The 14,516-nt window shown below is 37.8% G+C and overlaps 1 long non-coding RNA gene across 1 annotated transcript; it reads left to right on the top strand.

The window, feature by feature from the left end:
* The first annotated feature begins 827 nt into the window (after positions 1 to 827).
* Positions 828 to 11,220, top strand: LOC111194027 (uncharacterized). Its single transcript, XR_002650846.2, has 3 exons — positions 828 to 954; positions 2,809 to 2,928; positions 11,079 to 11,220. It is a non-coding gene; the product is annotated as an uncharacterized LOC111194027 (long non-coding RNA).
* Positions 11,221 to 14,516: the final 3,296 nt, after the last annotated feature.

Genomic DNA, 14,516 nt, shown 5'->3' with positions numbered 1-14,516 from the left:
GCAGCTTTACTTATAAATATGCCATAATGCACTGACTTATCACATAATTTAATATCCTATAACTAAAAGCTAGACGTGCAGTTCCAGGTACCGTGGAGTTTAATAAACGCCACTGAGCACCAAATCAGTTTGACAATGAATTTAAAAGTAAATGTCTTTTCTATTTTTTTAAGAAACATTTTTACTTAAAATAATGGCTTAATTCATCAAACGTTTAAAACAATGTTTCAAAAATAATTTTGGTAGGTTCTAAACCCTTTTTAATAACCGAGAATGCATGAACTTTTCTACCGGTATGTGCTACTTATCCGCTCTGCGCATGCATAAATATAAATATTGTTTGTTATTAAAATATTTTTTTGTTAATTAGATTTTATTGTTATTATGAGCTCTAGTGTTACACATGTGTAAATGGTGATTAAAAAAAATAACAATACAAAAATATAGATTTCTTATATTTTTTTTTTCTAATGGGATTTAGTTCTTTTAAATATCTTTTCTGTACTTCGGTTTGTATTTCCCTGAAAGGTGTTTTTTAACCTACTGAAATATCCTAACTGCTATTTTATTTATCTGGGCAGCTTTACTTATAAGTAGTATACAACATAAATAAAACATTAATTCAGGATTTTAATCGTATAGCATACCACAGCTTTTAGACATGTTTGAAAGGTCAGTTCAACAACAACTGTGAAAAGTCTGCTATATGTAATTTAATGGCAGGTTCCGAGTAGTTTACCCCACGGTGTGGGCGTGGCCTAAACTCACTCGGTTTCTATTGGCTAAGTGATTGGTCTCAGGCGGTGTAAAATATGAACTTGGCCTGGAGGAGATAACGTGGCTGTATTTTATGCTGTAACTGATGTGTACTTAGAAAGATTATATTTGGTAATTTAAATCTTGGTTGCTGGGGGCCTGGAGGGCGTTTGCAGAAGTGAACTGAGTCAGTTGAAGGTATGTTGAGTTTTAAACAATTTGTGGCATGTGGACACATGGGTGTTAGTTCATGGTGACAATTAAGAGACTGTTATGTAACAGCGTATCACATCAACAGCCCTCTGTTTTTATGCAATAGCTTAATAAACGAACTACATTGTTTTAAAGAGTAAAACAAAGTTCACGCACTAACTGACCAAATTACCATGCTCATGCTTTACCACATATCTTAATATCCTATTAACTAAAAGCCAGGCGTGCAGTTCCAGGTACAGCCGCATGAGGGAGCTGTTGAATTTCAGAAACGCCACTAAGATCCTAATCTGTTTTTGACACTGAATTTGAACACAATATTGAACCACTTACGGGCCATTCCACCGAATGGGCTCCATTTGCTTGTAGTAACACTTATAAATTAAACTTATTTTAATTCTTAATTCATAATTCACCAATTTTTATCTCTGAATCTAATAACATATTTTATTATTCTAAACATGTACTGGTCAATCTCAGGCAGCTTTACTTTATTTTTTCAAGGTTTCCAAGCTGAAGATGGTTAAAAAACTCATAAAAAAAAAGACATTTAAAAAGCATGTTTAAAAGCCTTTGATTTTCTCTAAAGAAAGTGTTTATTTTAAAGAAATGGTTGATTGCATGTTCAAATAATTGAAATTAATTTAAGTAACAGGGTTGAGTGTTGGGATTGTCTACCCAGTCACAGATACAATAAGATTAAACATACAGAAAAACTAATGAGGAAACTTACTTTTAGTTGCTTACAAGGTGATGACAGAACAGCTCCCGCCTACCTGCACTCACTCATGAAAGCTTATGTTACCTCTGCGCTCCTTCACGTCGCCTCGTTTTGCCAAACATTCACACAAAGCAATCCAGACTGTTCTCATACAGAGTTCCCCAATGGTGGAACAAACTACCTTCGACTATCAGATCAGGAGAATCTCTCGCTATCTTTAATAAACTCCTGAAGACAGAGCTCTTCAAAGAGCACTTACTCTCCCAACACCTCTAACAAACTAACTGCTTCTAACCTAATTTTCTTCTTCCTCTCCTTCACTCCTCTATCCCATTATTTCCCTTTGACCTCCTGTCTCCTGTCTAAAAATGTTTTTTACCTTTAGCTTCTATTACTTCATGTACTTCACTATTGTAAGTCGCTTTGGACAAAAGCTTCTGCCAAATGTAATATAATATCTTCCCATGATCTTCAGAAGAGCCAGGTAATGTAACTTTCTGTTGTAGATGTGACTTGTAGAATGTTCCAAATATTTCAGATGGAGTAATGTGTTACGTTAACAGGAATGAGTGTAAACCAAGGAACCAAAATGTGTATATTACTTAAAATTTTTTTTAGCATAGATGGGGTTTGGAGTGAAAACAATGCAAAAAAATACATCTCTGAAGGATTTTAATAATTATATTTCAGGGTAAGGTTTATAGATATATATATAGAGAGTGTGGACAGGTAACAAATGCTTTTTTTATATTAATGTTTAATAACATATCTTTAGCGTAAACTGCACTGAAAAGTGAGCTAGCTCATCCTAGCTAAGTTTGTAAATTTTTTGTTGAGAATGTGTAATTGCACCTAAGACGCTAAAAAGTTATTTTAAAACATCTGATGGAAGTGGGTATTCTCCTCTCTGAAGTGTCTCTCTACATAAGAGAGACATACTAAAATCACACTATGATTGGGAGATCGCTGGTTCGAATCCTGGTCATGTAGCTTGCCATCAGCTGCTGAATGGGTAGGACAAAATTGGGAGAAAATAAAAAAAAAGGTTCTTAATTCATATCTTATATGTAATCTGGCTGTATCATTAACAGGGTGTGTTTCTGTTTATTTAATTTTAGGAATACAGGCATTCCTCCTCATCATACCAGCCATATTAATCCAGTACAGAACCAATATGTGTGGTGATGAAGGGGATGTGACCCCGTTTAGGCGTTCTGAAGATCTGATTTCAAAAGCTGGTGAGTTTTGCTTTTATGTCGCATACAAATGATCTGCCTAATGGTATTGCTGTATCTGTATCTATAAATTTAAATGGATGTCTGTTTGTATATAATGTTATTATTTGTAACTTTTTGACATGAAAATGGATTTGACAGTTCTTCTTTATGATGTGTCCAAACTTCCTGATGAATGGACCAATAGGAATTTTCATTGAGTTAAGAAGGATTTTCCCCTCTCCTGTAAAGTTGCATTTTGGAGACACCAGGTGACGCAGATGATATGTGAATGCTTCTGTATATGAATGCTTGTTTTATCGTAACACAAATTGAATGTAACCTACTCACAAACTCACTCACCCCCCAGACTGAGCCCCTGTTGGCCTCAGACCAGCTTGCCCATGGCGATGGCTGCTGGTAGCACACTGGCTCAGTTGTGTTTGCGGTGGAAAGCCCCTGTGTCTAACAGACGGCCAGTGTGTAGACAGTTCAGTCAGTCCTTGTAAAACGGCATGTTTGTAATGCAGCTGGTTCTCTTTCAGATCGGTTTAGGTGTATGGTTACTACTGCCATGTATTTGCAAGTACCTGGCATATACTTTATACAAGGGTTATGATTCCATATGTAACAATACTGTAAGCAAAGTCATTTTTTTAACTGTCATAGTATAGAAATACACCATCATATGCATAAAGTCTAATAAATATTTTTTACTTTTTTTATCCAGTCAAATCAGTGGGCACTGAATATAACCCAGAAGCGTCCAAAAGCTTTATGTCAGTTGTCCCAAACAGAAAATCATTTTTTCTTTTTTTATATTTTTAGATGTATATTTATAAAATGTATGTTCACCCAGTGAAATTGTGCTTAACCCTTTCAGTCCTGAATTATGTGCCAGTGTTAAAAAAAATAATAATTATGCTGTTTTGTGTCTGCAGTGCACACAAAGGAAGACTTTATATTATATTTTAAAATCTATGTTAACATTAAATCCAATTAAGTAAAATAAGTTTAACTTTTTATGTTTATTTATTAACATTTTTATTTTAGGTTTGATTTTGACCTTTTTGTTCACAAGTCATCCCTAAAATCCATCGCTTAAAAATGAAAAAAAAAAAGTGTTCTAAATTACATTTAACTATTCAATTTTAATTTGCCTCTTTGGCTCTAGTGCTTGTTTTTTTTCCAGTGCAGTGGGCGGGGCTAAGCTAATGTTTCATTGGCTTTTAAACTTTTACTTTGGCTCATTTATAGTCTATTGTAGTCTTTATAGTCTAATGTTATGTGCAACAAAACATTTGAAATAATAAGAAAATACAGGTCTGGTTCCGAAAGGGTAAAAAGTAGGAAAACTATAGAACATAACAGTAAATTCAACTAAACCAAATATTCGTAATTTCATATTCTATTAATTTTTATTTTAAAATTCTGCAGTAAAAGAACTGTCTGTGTTAAGCAAGGGCATTATGTGACCCACTCACTTACTCAGTTGCTCTAAATTGCGACAAAAGGAGATTTATGTAACATTTCCTAATCTGGTACACATACACGTGATCAACCAGTTAACCTTAAATTTACATGGTTTATTTTTCAACCAGTATATCATCAATTTTGCACCTACAGGCATGTTACAGTCCCTGATTACTGTTGCCACTTTTTAAGCTCCCTAGTTGACTGACATTTAAACAATCCACCAACCAAAATTGTTTCCTTTATGCCTTTTCCCACTAGTGCCACCTTGACCTTCCTTCTTTTGCAGCATTACAAGAAAACTGATTGGCTCTCTGTTGTAGGTAGGACTTTATCCGTAAACAAATTCATGCTAAGCAATAGAAAAGCACACAGTTGTGTTTTAATGGTGTCCTAAAAAAGTGCTTTTAACTTATTTATTTTTAACTAATAAAAATTCTCAATCAAAAGAGCACCCTGAAAGAGCTTTAAATCTTAAATCTTTAAATCTTTTTTTTTTATCATCCCCAGGATGTTGGGAAAGTGTTAGTCTGGATCCCACAATGCACAATAAACCCCTGTCTGCCTCCAATCTTTACAAGTGAACTAGGATTAGGACTAGTCCAGTTTACGGGAGTTTGTCTTACATTTATTTACTTATACATTCTGACCTGCTTGACAGGATTAGAACTACTGGGAAAGAGTTGTAACTGCGCTAACGAACATGTTGCACCTCACACAAGGGAAAAATTAGGTTCTGTGTAAAGGTTTACACATATTTGTTTAAATGGTGTACTGTTGAACAAATTCTGCAGTGAACCAGGGTAGTCTGTTTAGTAATATGAACATGTTTGGGAGGAAAAACAGGCAAACGTGAGTCAGTCTCTCCAATATGCTTTGAAGTTTTGAAACTGATTCTGGTAAACAGGCAATTTTTTTAATTTTTATTCCGGTGCATCATGGGAAATAGGGGAGGTGGAATTGCTGGCAGAAGCAAGTGCTTCTTTTTCTTCTCATTTACTGCCAGGTGTGTGTGTGTGTGTGTGTGTGTGTGTGTGTGTGTATGTGTTCAGAACAACAGTGCTGTTTTTGGGAAGGCTTCCCTCTGATTGCAGGATCAAATGCTTTATGTTAAGTGTTTTAGCATTTGGTTAAACTCCAGAGAGCAGCTCACGGGTGTGTGTATGGGCGAGTATGTGTGTGTACTTTACATTTTGCACATTATGGACAGTTAAAATCCTATTAGTTCTGATTGTGCTGTCTGAGTGACGCTAACAGCCGTGTCTGAAACTGAAGGCCTCAGAGTTGTGTGTTGTGTCTTATTAGCCAGTTCAGTCAGACCTTTTTACACCATGCTAAATGCGTCAAGAATGTTGGGTGTGAAATGCCATACCCTGTGCGCTACACTCCTGTAATAACTAATGTAGGAGTTCAAGCTGGACCCAAAGCTTATGTTTGTGTGTGGCATACAACGTATTATCATATCATTTTTTTAAGGAGGAACTGCACTTGTACAGCTTTCAAATTGGCTCTGGCATTCACAAAAAGAAAAGAAGAAAAATCTCCAGTGTTCAAAAAGCTGCATATGTAGGTCACATTAATATGTCATATTAATTCACCTCTACACGCCTTTTGCAATCATTTAGTTCCCTGTGGGCAAAGTTAAATTCACTAGTACCAACTGTACAGTGGGCAAGACATTTTACCAGACATGGATATACTTTAGAGTCAGTGTTGTGCGTGAACAAGTTCAAAAGAATGCGTTCATTGAACACGCTCATTTTTTCATGAACGTTGAACTGAACGCAACACATTTTTTAATAAAGAACTTGATTTAGTTCACATTATGTGTCATGAACGGCAGACATCACTGTAAATGAACGTTGGCTAGTTAATTACATACTGGCAACGACGTGGAGAGCACGGAGCAATGAAGCAGAGAGCGCAAGGGTAAAGAGAGAGAGAGGAGCAACGACACGGAGAGCGCAGAGCGCAAGGGCGAGAGAGAGAGAGAGATACAGAGAGAGAGAGAGAGAGGAGCAACGACGCGGAGTGCGAGAGAGAGAGATACAGAGAGAGAGAGAGGAGCAACGATGCGGAGCGAGCGAGAGAGAGAGATACAGAGAGAGAGAGATACAGCGAAAGAGAGAGCAATGACAAGAGTAAGAGAAAGCGCTGCAATTTAAAAAAAATGGGTAGTGGAAGTGATTGCATCGATTCTCCTTATGAACATTTTCATCACCTGGTAAGAAACCCACAATTACAGTGTCAAGAGCAAATGTCTACAATGAAGAGTTTCAAAGAACGTATAGTGAGTTCTAGCTTGTAGTGTGAAAAAAGTATTTATTTGAATATCTCACGAAAAAAGTAAAATGAACTGAACTTTGAACTAGTTCAGAATGAAAAATTGAGAACTTTGAACGTGAACTGTTTACTTTGAGCATGTATGAACTGAACTTGAACTAGTTCAGAAAAGCTGTGAACTGGCACAACACTGTTTAGAGTAGTCAGAGGTGAAATAAGTTTTGATGGGAGCCATGATGCTACTTCTCTTACTCACTGAATGCATCCTGTCCAGGAGGGTATAAAAAAACCCTGCCTGCCCACACTAAAACCTGCATGCATGCCAGCATGGTCAGTCTTTGTTATACTGGTTTATGAGCTTGCTCAGGTTAATCATTCTAGTAAACTATTGCAAACTAACTAATGCAAACTATTATATACCCTATTCAGTTCAAGAACTAAGCTGGTCAACCATCTTAACCGGTTTAGGCTGATCTTTTTCTTTTACAGTAGGGTTGTACAAATGACTTTTTTTTTTTAACTAGAATGTGATATTTTGTCATCCAATATATATTTAGCTTTGAGGAATAAGTTAAGAAAGCACAATTGTTTCACTGTTTTATTAGCAATCCAACCAGTTGTTGAGCATTAGATAAACAGACCCCAGCAGAAGAACATAGACAGTCAATCCTCAGCATAGGGAGTTTGGGCTGGTGATTGATTGATAAAAAAAAAAAAAAACAATGTGTTCACAGTGAGAACTGCTGCTGCTTTGCTGAGAACTATGTCTGTGCAGGACGAGTGACATGATACTCTAATGCTGTGTGTGTCAGAGTCTGTGTGTGTTTGTGGGAGAGAGAGAGAACGAGAGAGCTCCATTGTGAGGCTGATTGGAGGTTTGGTTGTACCTGGCTTGAGTCACAGAGCTCAGATTGTTTGAAATTTTTTTTCTCTCTGAATTCTTTGGCCCATGAGCTCGATACATCCCCCCAACCCCATCAACCCCTACCTAGATCTATATACTCATACGCACAATGCTCTGCTCCAACTTCCTCCCATTCTCTGTCTTTCTTCCTAAACTTTGAAGACCCCTGACTGGTAAGGGTTGAGAGGGAGAAAGAAAAAGAATGAATTATTAGAGAGAAAAGGATGAGATAGAATGAAAGTGAGAGCAGTGCGTGTGTTGGTAAAATATTGTAAAGGACCCCAGCCATCTCAACAATGGGCTGTTCCTTATGTTCCAGTTAGAAATAACAAGCTCTGACTGCACACTGAAAATGAAATTACTAAACAATTATTATTAGGGGTCCAAGCACTAAACAAGCGGGAACACTATTGAAATTGGAAGGGTTTTTCTTTTAATCTTTTTTTTCTTCGAAACGTAAGTTCGTGTAGTCATGAAACCTGATCAACAGGCAATAATCCCTCTCGCTACTCACGTGCTTGAACTCTATCGCTATAGGAAAGGCGTCAAATTTCAAGGTCCATATCTCCTATCCTGTATGTCACACAGACTAAATTATTTCCCTAATTACATGGATCATGCTCTACAAAATGATAATAGAATAATATAATTATAAAGCTGCCACTTAGATTTTGAGATTTATTTCCATACCATGTAAATTCACAAAATTTTTAGGGGACAAGCTAGTCTCTACAATAAGCTTAGATTTCCAGAGTTCCATTTAGGCTAGCCCGACAGCACTACACTGAGAAACCCTGAGTGTTTTGGTAAGCCAGGCGGTATTAGCTGGTGGTTTGTCCCACATAGCTTGTTTTAACATGGTAAACACTCGAAATACAGTTCGATATACTCACCTCTGAATAGCAAAAAACCTAACTAGAGCTTGGCACGGTTAGCGGGTAATGCTAATGCTGCTCCAGCAGTACTAGCCAGGGTTAGCAGCAGGCTACAGTCCGACATACTCGCCACGTAATGATAAAAGAGCTAACTAATGCTTAGAGAGGTTAGCGGGTAACGCTAATGCTGCTCCAGCAGTGCTAGCCAGGGTTAGCAGCAGGCTGTAGTCCGACATACTTTTCTCTGAACTGCAAAAGAGCTAACGAGTGCTTAGCGCACTTAGCGGGTAATGCTAATGCTGCTCTAAAAGTGCTAGCCAGGGTTAGCAGCAGGCTACAGGCCGATTATACTCACCTCTGAATGACAAAAGAGCTAGTGCTAAGAACGGTTAGCAGCTAATGCTAATACTGCTCCAGTCTCGAGTCTCGGTGCTGGAGAACTAAACTGTATTTATTTTTACCTTATTTGTTTTATATCTTAATATTTTTTTAAATAATTCTTATACCTTTTTAAAATGCTGTTTTTTATCAATCCCTTCTCTATGTAATTGCTCGACTGCATTGTAAATTAGGGCCACCCTCAATGTACTCTGAGTTTAAATAAAGGTTGATTGATTGATAAAGCTGCGTTTCAGCAGAGTGGCTTTACTGCTCCTTACAACCTGACTGGTAAAATTCATACATAAGGCGCACCTGATTATTAGGCTCACTGAAGAGTTTTGGAAAAAAATTAAAGGATGTTAAAAGGATGGTGCAAAAAATACAGATTACAGGGTTGTGGGTTTAATACCAGCTGTTGGGCCCTTGAGCAAGGACCTTAACCCTTAATGCTCCCCTGTCACCGCAATGTCTATGGCGTCACATCAATGAAAAAAGTTGGGGCGCAAAAATACCAGGTGAAAAATATTTACCTTAAAATATCGCTCTCAAGCTTAATTTTTCTCCTTCTTGGGTGTTTTTTTTCTCTCGAATTTACAATTGTCCTTGCACACTATGTGAATTGCCTTTGGCTGTTCTTTTTTGCTTGAGTGAGGAGCAAACCCAGGCAAACAACACCAGAGATTCGGTTGTTTGGATTTTAGCATAGCTAGCTAGCTAACTCTCCTGCTGTCCTTCTTTCTCTGTCTTCTCTGGCTGTTGGTAGTAGGCGGTGCGTCACAAACTCTGAAGATATCAGCCAATAGCATTCGCTGACGGAGGTGACCCTGACCCCGCCCCCAACCTGTCAAAACCATCCCTTTCAAAACTCACTTGAGCAAAAAGAACAGCCACAGGCAATTCGCACACGATTCCCTTTTTTTTGCTGGCAAGTTTCACATCTGTGCTCGCGAGAAGTAAATTTACAGACGCAAAATGTTAAAACACACAGGTTAATTCTTTTCACATGGTATTTTTGTGCCCCCAACTTTTGACATTAATGTGACACCATAAATGTTGTCTTACGTTTTATATTTTATATAATTTTTTTATCTAAATGTTTTATGTGAGCAGGCAGTTATCAAAGCATTTCGTTCTTAGGCTAGAGATAAACTTGCTGTTTGGCCATTTACTTGTGTATATGATAAGCTGTGTTATGAACGTAACTGTTCACATACTTGCCTGTGTGCTATGTGTGTCACTAGAGGCTTTCACTAGGGGGCAGCTCAAGTGTCTGATGACTGCTGAACAAAAATCCCCATTTGGCTCTGACCCCAATCCATTTCTCTAGCATTTTCCACTGTGCCTGGACATAAAGGTTTTGGATTAGTTTTCATTTCAGTTTACACGTTTCTATATCGTCTTTTGGAATGATGCTGTTCTGACAAGCACCAAGAGTTTGATGCTGCTGAGTGCTGCACTGCCCCCTAGTGGTTTTGTGTGTACTGCACCTCACATAAGCATCACGTTTCTTTTTAAAGGACGCATTTAACCAATGATCCAAATGAAAAAATTGTAATTGTAAGTACTTTTGTTGCGTCAATTTAAATAACTCTTTGTAGCACTGTACATTAACTCATATGTTTAGGTCTACAAATGTCTCTGTACCTTCTATTGCAAGGTTGCTTATATAAAAATGCCACAGATGAGTTAGTAGGCCATCACCAGGTAATGCTATCTTCTCTTCTTCTTTTTTGTGTGATGGACACTGTAATGTGTGTGTGAGTGAGTGAACGAGAGAGTGATTCTCTATAGAGTTTCTGATTGTCTCTGGGCTAATTAGCCGCTGAGCTAATTAGAGGGCTAACTTTAGTGCTGCAGAAACAGGACAGGCGCTCCCCCATAGGGAGGAACACATTTGCCCAGTTTGGAAAGTTCTAGATCTGTCGTCAGGAGACACTGTCTCTCTCTCTCTCTCTCTCTCTCTCTCTCTCTCTCTCTCTCTCTCTCTCTCTCTCTCTCTCTCTCTCTCACACACACACACACACACACACACACACACACACACACACACACACACACACACACACACTTAGGACTGTTCTCCTTTCTTTTCCTCCAGCAGCTAACAGATGAACGAGGCACAGAAAAAGAAGAGTAACAAAAGACGCAGGTTGCTTGCTTGCTTGTTCACCGGTTTGTGTGTGTGTGTGTGTGTGTCTGTTTTGTTGTGTGAGTTGAATTGAAACCTGAATCTCATCACTGTTGTCCCCACTGGGCAGGGAGGAGCTCACGTGTGACCAGACCAACCTGGAGAGAGAAAAAGAAAGAAAGAGAGAGAGGGACAGAGAGACTGTCTCCCAGCTGCTGAATGAGGGATGGGGTCTCAGTGCTGGTCTGCAGTTTCAGGAACAGTTGTTGGCAAAATGGTAGGACACAAGATGATGCGAACAGAAAGCACCTCATAGTGCTAATGATGCTTAGTTGCATCTTTCATTAAGTCAATCCTGACATCCAATCAGATCACATTCAGACTAACGTATCTTGTGAAGGACAAAAAAAATAATTTTAGAACCACTAACTGGATAGGCCTCTCTAGAGTGCACACAAAACAGCAAATAGTGCAGGTAATGTTGTCACAATACCAAAATGATGACTTTTGATACATTACCTGTCTACATATTTCATTATTAATACTGAAACAATACCACAGGAAACCCTAAAACACAAGAAATAAATGGAATAACAGAATATCCAACATGGAACTAAACATTGTTTGTTTTATTTAATAATAATAAAAAACAATCTGGAAAGATTAACAATCATTAATTTCAAATAAAAACACAAGTTATGGAATTTCTTTGATAGTAAACTTTGTGAGCTATGTGCTGTCTGAGAGGAGATCCCCTTTTAACTTCCCCTTTTAAATCTCCAGAATTTATTTTTTAAATATCAGTGACATCATCAGTGCCACACCATGCGCTTCTGTTTTTAAAAAACAAAACAAAAAAAACAACTGAGTCATTGTTTTGTGTTTTGATTCACTTGATCACCGAAAAGCTGAGGAAATCAGAAAATACGTTATTGGAAAGCAGGGAACCATTTAACTTTAAAATCGTCTGATATGTGTGGTGTTTGTACGTTTTGAAAAACTTACACGATAGCTTAAGTGTAGAGGCGACTCATTGAGTGATTCGGTTCATGAATTGAGTGCAAATTTGAATCCGTTATTCAAAACATTGTTGACAAGCCCATTAGCTACAAGCCCAAGGCCTCCATCAGCTCATACCTGCAGGTAGAAGTAGGCCAAGTACTCAACATTATTGACTAAGGCTGTATAATAAATCTGTTTTTTTTTGCGATACAAGTTTTTATAATGAACATATAAAAAAAAAAAGTCTTGAATGTCAGCCAATCCAAACTGCATTAACCACCTGCAGCAACAGGGGGAGCACTTCACATTGCAGACTCATATACACACTCATATATAGCTAACTAGGCTGAAGGTAGAGCGAGGTAGAGGTCCCACAATAAACACACACAGACCAAATGAATTCTTATTAAAAATAAACCTGCAGTTATGTAACAGTATTATATGTTATCTTGATTAATTTTTTTCCGTTGTCATGACCTGACATTAACGTCTATTGATGTTGGTGGCCAGCGATTTGTGGCTGTGCAATTTGGACAAATTGTTATTAAGCAATGGTATTAATTCTTTTGGACATTCCAAAATCTATGTGAGACTAAATTAGTTTAATATTCTCAAAGGTTTTTTGGCACTTCCCAGCTGGCCACCAATATCAACAGACGTAAATGTCAGGTAGAAGGTTGGTCATGACATCAGATGACAAAAATTTTACATCAATATAACATCTAGTACTGTTACGTGATTGCAGGGTTAACTTAAATAAGAAGTAATTTGGTCTGTGTGTGTTTATTGTGGGACCTCTACCTCACTCTACCTCCAGCCAGCTATATAGGAGTGTGTGAAGAGCTCCCCCTGTTGCTGCAGGTGGTTAATGCAGTTTGGGTTGGCTGACATTCAAGACTTTATCACAGTTTTTATTTTTTTCTATATTCATTATAAAAACTTGAATCGCAATAAAAGTCAGATTTATTGTACAGCCCTAGTCAATATCACTAATTCTGCTGTAAATGACCTTTGATAATGATGTTCTTTAGACAGTCATTGTGCTTAATGACTATTATGCAACTCTCTCTCTCTCTCTCTCTCTCTCTCTCTCTCTCACTCACATGCTCAGGTCCATGCTCTTCACATTACCTCAGAACCACAACAGAATAATCGCAGTCATTGTGTCCCGTCTGCAAAAGCCTGTAATGAAGGATTTGCTCACTACTTTTGATTTCCTATTTGGCTTTCACCTTTCACTATTTGCTTTTAAGAACAATTACACACACACACAAATACACATGCACACACACACACACACATTATCTGTAGTGAAAGCAACTTTTGTTTTGTGTGGTACAATAGGCGGCTAACGAGCAGAGCACTGACCACACAGAGCCGCGAGCCATGACGCTGAACTGGGTGTCTCTCAACAGCGCACCTGTAATAACATCAAAACAGTGATTAGGGGTGTGTGTGTGTGTGTGTGTGTGTGTTTAGATGGGCCTGTGATGTAATATAGAGCAACTATAAATACAGTGTATTCATATCACCCCCTACAATTCCTGCAGTGCATTACAGTCTGTCAGAAAGTAAACAGCTAAACCCAAAGAGGGCCAGATTAACCCATATCAAAATATCAAAGAGCCGATATCTCTTTCTAAAAATATTAATAGATTTTTTAAAACATTGTATTTATAATATGGAAATAAAAATGTACAGAGCATAATTAAGCAATAATCCACGAGAGGGACTGCTATAACGTGCAGTGCTAACCTCGAGTGTATTATTGCGATTACATCACAGTTCAATTACTGACGTTTAAGGAAAGATTTTGAGTTAAATACGTTAAATAGGATGAGAAAATACAATCGGTTTGGTTATAAACACTAAAAAATAGTTCCATTAATGCTCTGCTTGTAGCTGCGCTGTAAACTCTGTATTATCGGCTATTTCAGTCAAAATTCTGGAAATCTAAGCTTACTGTAAATAAACAGACGCGCTTTACTCACCCAAATAAACGGTTTTAGGAGAGAAATCTGTGTAAATTAAAGTGCTTGTTTAACTTAAAGAAAATGGTTGGTTTTAAGAATTACAGTTTTGCTTACTTTGGCACTCCCCAGCGGCAAGACTTGCGGAATTACAAGAGTCCACCTTACATTCAGCTTAAAATATACACACTTAAGCTTTTATTTTAACAATAACAACTCTTAACCTGATATTGGTGGCTGATAATGTGTGTAATAATGCATATATTTGAATCGCTGGGCTTATTTATTTGTGGGACCGCGTCTTTGCCTGCGCCACCTATTGGAGGCATGGCATTTCTTCACTGTGCCTATAGGATCCAGTGGCTCCCAGTAGAGTATAACGACATGGCATTTGTATTTGGTTTGTAAAAGCTGCATCGTTGCTAGGTTACCTGTATGTGGCGGAGTAATCCATGGAGTGCTTCGGTTACAGTGCATTACCGGCTAATAATGTTTCTCATAAAACGCCTCTCAGCCTCTCGCGTTGCAGGGTCGGTATAATATGGTATAATATTGGTGGTATAATATTTATTAGTAAATGCTGGATATCATTTTAG

Source organism: Astyanax mexicanus, chromosome 13, assembly GCF_023375975.1.
Source record: "Astyanax mexicanus isolate ESR-SI-001 chromosome 13, AstMex3_surface, whole genome shotgun sequence".
Classification (NCBI taxonomy): domain Eukaryota; kingdom Metazoa; phylum Chordata; class Actinopteri; order Characiformes; family Acestrorhamphidae; genus Astyanax; species Astyanax mexicanus.
Note: the sequence above shows the minus strand (reverse complement) of the source record. Positions and strands in the feature narration are given on the sequence as shown.